We start from the raw sequence: 5,000 nt of genomic DNA on the forward strand, positions 1-5,000 counted from the left end.
AAAGAGAGAGAGAGACAGGACAGAATGAGAGATCAGGGGGAGAGAGAAAGAGAGAAATACGTTGGACTTTGGAGGGGGAGAGAGAGAGAGTACCACGAGAGAGAGAGAGGACCAGCGAGAGAGGAGAGAGACACAGAGAGATAATAGATGGGTGAGAGGTGCAGACGAGAAATAGAGATGTGAGGTGAGAGAGAGGCAAGATAGAGAAAGAGAAACAGTGAGAGCATGTATGGTGGGATTGAATAGATGGGAGGGTGGGAGAGAGACAGAGGAGGTGGAGGAGTGAAAGAACTCCAGATGGGAGGGTGGTGGAGAGAGACATGAGGGAAAAGAGGCGTGGGAGAGAGAAGCGTGAGGGGAGGTGGTGGGAGAGAGACATGAGGGGAGGGGTGGGAGATGAGACAGAGTAGGGAGGGGTGGGAGAGAGACAGAGGGATGGGAGGAGACTGCCTCAGTAGACGAGGGGAGGGTGGGAGGAGAAAGAGGGGATGGCGTGGGAAGAGACGACGAGAGCAGGGAGGGTGGGAGAGAGACAGAGGGATGGTGGGAAGAGCCAGAGGGGAGGGGTGGAGAAGAACATAGGGAGGGGTGGGAGAGAGACAGAGGTGGGTGCGAGAGAGACGAGGGGAGGGAGTGGGGAGAGACGAGAGTGGGTGGAGAGGACAGAGGGGAGGGGTGGAGAGAGACTAAGTGGGATGTGGTGGAAGAGAGAGACAGAGGGGGTGGTTGGGAGAGAGACAGCGGGGTGGGAAAGAGAGGTTATGACTCCCAGAAAGATTAGAGTCCACCTGTTTGGTTTTAAAGAGGCGAGAAAGGATTGGGAGGTACGTGTAGTGTGCGAGATGTTTGGGGGTGTGCGTGCGGGGAAGGGGTCGATTGGTTGATATTGATAGGAGTAAGAAACATAGAACTGGGTGTGTTTTGTGTAATGTGTGTGGCTTTGTGTTAACGTGTGGAGTGTGTGTGTTGCTGGAATATTCCGACTGCACCGCACTACAGATGCGGAATTGCGATACTCAGTTCCATTAGAATCTATGTTTCCATGAGTGCACTGTTTCAGCCGAGAAATGTTACAAAGTGGGAGAAGCAGGCGATGTGGCCGAGAGAAGAGGGGGGGAGGGAACCAGGTGCCAGATACAGAGGGCGAGAGTGCGCTTGTGTAGACCAGATATCAAGAAAGAAGAGAGAGGAAATCGTAGATGAGAAAGAAGAGAGATGCAGGACAGAAGAAAGATACACAGAGAGATAAGATCGCATTGAGGAAGATGAAAAGAAGAAGAGAGGGCTTTGTGAGCTGATTGTGGGGCAGTGGGTGTGGAGGGGGAAATGAATTGGTGTGTGATGGTGTGTGGTGATGTTGGGTATATTGGAAGCAACATTACGAAGACATTTCAGTCCAGAGAGTGTTAAAGCTTATGGATATGGTGAACCCAGTGTGAGAGTTGGTGTGTGTGGATGTGTTTCTGCATGAGATAGCTGTTGTGAGGCGTGTTTCTCTCCAAAGAGTGTTGTGTGGTGGGTGTGTGTGGTGGTGATGTGTGGTGTGAGGGTGTGGATGTGTGTGTGTGTGTGTGGTGTGTTTTCGATAGCGCTGTTATCTTAGCAACATGTGTAAAATAAATGTACAAAAAACTGTTACTATACTTTGGACCCAACAAATACACAGGTAATGTTAGTTCCCCACAAGGCCAAATCATTTATAAAGTTAGGAGCCAGAGTTAGGACTAGGGGAGAGGAGCTAGCTTAGGAGTAGTTAGGGCCAGCGGTTAGGACTAGGGGTAGGAGATGGGTTAGGAGGCTGGGTTAGGTCACCAGAGTAGGAGCGAGGATAGTACGAGGTAGAAGCTAGTTAGAGCCAGGTAGGAGCTGGTAGGAGCCAGGTTAGGACCATAGGTTAGAGCCGGTTAGGTAGTGTTTAGAGCAGTTAGTGAGCTAGAGTTTAGGAGCCGGAGGTAGAGCGTAGGGTTAGAGCTAGTTAGGAGCCAGTGGTTAGGAGCTATGGCGTAGAGCTTAGGGTTAGGAGCTCAGGCGTAGATTCGGGAGCTAGAGCCGTTAGTTTGGTTAGGAGCCTAGGGTTAGAGGCTAGGTGTAGAATGGCTGGGTGTAGTTGAGCTAGAGCAGTTAGGACAATAGGGTTAGGACTTAGGGATTAGAGCCCATTAGGGTAGGACCTATGGTTAGGGGCTCGAATGCCGCCTTATAGGGACAGTTAGGCAGCTATAAGTGTCTCTAAGATTTAGTGCAAGCTATTAGTGGAGGTAGGGTTAGGAGTCTTATTTTAGGCAGTTAGGTTAAGGAGTTAGATGTGGAGATTGCGGTTAGAAATGCATAGTTGTTTTAGGACGCCCCCAGTTAGGACCTAGGTTGGGTATTATCGAAGAGTCAGAATAGAGCTAGGGGTTAAGAATTTGATAGTTTTAGAAGCTAGGGTTTAGTTGTTCGCATCCCAAGGCGTTTAGGATCCCGAGTTGATCCTCTTGTTGAGTCCTAGAGTGTCATTCGCACTAGTATTAGAGAGTTAATTGCTTGGTGTGGGCCAGAACTCTGAAAAGACATTCTTTAGGAGTAGTAGAGATTGCTCTTAGTTTGGGGTTAGGAGCTAGCGGTTAACGGGAACGCTAGGGTTATGAAGCGGTTAGGGCCTGTGTTTTGGGTGGAGCTAGGTTAGGTAGAGGTTAGGAAGCTAGGTTGGTTTTGTGGTTAGGAGTGAGTAAGCTAGGTTATGAGCCTACGGTTTGGTTTTGGTTAGGCAGCTAGGGTTCAAGAGCTAGTCGGTGAGTGAGCGTAAGGTTAGGAGCTAGGTGAGGACCCAGCTTAGGAGCTAGGTGTTATGGAGCTTCGACGTGTATGGAGTCTTAGGCGCTAGGACTATGGTTAGGAGCCAGGTTTAGGAGCCAGTTAGGACAGGGTATAAGCAGCTAAGGTTAAGGTACCAAAGTTGAGCCTGGTAGAGCCAGGGGTTGAGGAGCTAGGTTAGCAGCAAGGTTTAGCGAGCCGATGTTGAGAGCTAGGGTTAGGCAGTAGGGTTAGAGGCATGAGGGTTACAGAAGTAGGCGTACTACTTTTGAGCTCGTAGGAGCAGGTTAGGAGCGTACTAGGGTTAGTTTTAGGGTTAGGAACTAGGGTTAGTTTAGGGTTAGGAACTAGGGTTCGTTTAGGGTTAGGAACTAGGGTTAGTTTAGGGTTAGGAACTAGGGTTAGTTTTGGGTTAGGAACTGGGGTTAGTTTTGGGTTAGGAACTAGGGTTAGTTTTGGGTTAGGAACTGGGGTTAGTTTTGGGTTAGGAACTAGGGTTAGTTTTGGGTTAGGAACTAGGGTTAGTTTTGGGTTAGGAACTGGGGTTAGTTTTGGGTTAGGAACTAGGGTTAGGAACTAGGGTTAGTTTTAGGCCCTGGATGTTCGTCGCTCCAGTGCCTTTCCGTTCACCTTCGCATCCCTGGACCAGACTACAATCATAGGACCTACTGAAGAGATGAGTCTTCAAAAAAAGTAAAGACTTACAGGTTGAGACCAAATCTGCGTCTCTCACGTGGATAGGCAGACCATTCCATAAAATAGTAGCTCTATAGGAGAAAGCTCTGCCTCCAGTTGTTTGCTCAGAAATGCCAGGGACAATAAGAAGACTTGCCTCTTGTGACTGTAGCGTACGTGTAGGTATGTACGGCAGGACCGAATCGGGGAGATGGGTAGGAGCAAACCCATGTAATGCTTTGTAGGTTAGCAGTAAAACCTTGAAATCAGCCCTAGCCTTAACAGGAAGCCAGTGTAGAGAGGCTAGCACTGGAGAAATATGATCAAATGTTTTGGTTCGAGTCAGGATTAAGTAGGGTTTCCCCTTGCTCTGCAAGGGCCGCGGCTTTTGTGGAGCGATGGGTAACGACGCTTCGTGGGCGACTGTTGTTGACGTGTGCAGAGGGTCCCTGGTTCGCGCCCGTGTCGGGGTGAGGGGACGGTTTAAAGTTATACTGTTACATTAGCACTAACTGAAGTTTATTTAGTGCTTTATGCGGGTATGCAGAAATTAGAGCATTGCAGTAGTCTAATCTAGAAGTGACAAATGCATGGATTAGATTTCTGCATCATCTTTGGACAAAACATTTCTGATTTTTGCAATGTTACGTAGATGGTTAAAAGCTGCCATTGAAATATTCTTTTTATGTTCGTCACAAGAGAGATCAGGGTCCAGAGTAACGCTAAGGTTTTATTTGAGATGACTGTACAACCATCAAGATTAATTGTCAGATCCAACATCAGATCTTTGTTTCTTGGGACCTAGAACTAGCATCTCTGTTTTTTCCGAGTTAAAACATGTTTTGGTAAATTCCACCATCCACTATCTTATGTTTGAAACACAGGCATCCAGGGTAGACCATTTTTGGGATTCACCATGTTTCATCGAAATGTACAGCTGTGTACCGTCCGCTTAGCAGTGAAAGTTGACATTGTGTTTCTGAATGACATCACCAAGAGGTAAAATATATAGTGAAAACAATAGGGGTCCTAAAACGGAACCTTGAGGAACACCGAAATGTACAATTGATTTGTCAGAGGACAAACCATCCACAGAGACAAACTGATATCTTTCCGATAGATAAGATCTAAACCAGGCCAGAACTTGGTTCATGTAGATCAATTAGAGTTTCCATTCTTTCCAAAAGAATGTGGTGATCGATGGTGTCAAAAGCAGCACTAAGGTCTAGGAGCACGAGGACAGATGCAGAGCTTTGGTCTGACGCCATTAAAACCTCTATACGGGATTGGTGTCCCTATACTGGGACGGTTTAGGTAACGTGCGCTAATGTGATTAGCATGAAATTGTAAGAACATTTCCCAGGACATAGACATGTCTTATATGGGCAGAAAGCTTAAATTCTTATTAATCTAACTGCACTGTCCAATTTACAGTAGCTATTACAGTGAAAGAATACCATGCTATTGTTTGAGGAGAGTGCACATTTATAAACTTGAAAATGTATCAATAAACCAATTAGGCACATTTG

This window comes from Salvelinus sp. IW2-2015, unplaced genomic scaffold (assembly GCF_002910315.2).
Source record: "Salvelinus sp. IW2-2015 unplaced genomic scaffold, ASM291031v2 Un_scaffold2457, whole genome shotgun sequence".
NCBI classification, from domain to species: domain Eukaryota; kingdom Metazoa; phylum Chordata; class Actinopteri; order Salmoniformes; family Salmonidae; genus Salvelinus; species Salvelinus sp. IW2-2015.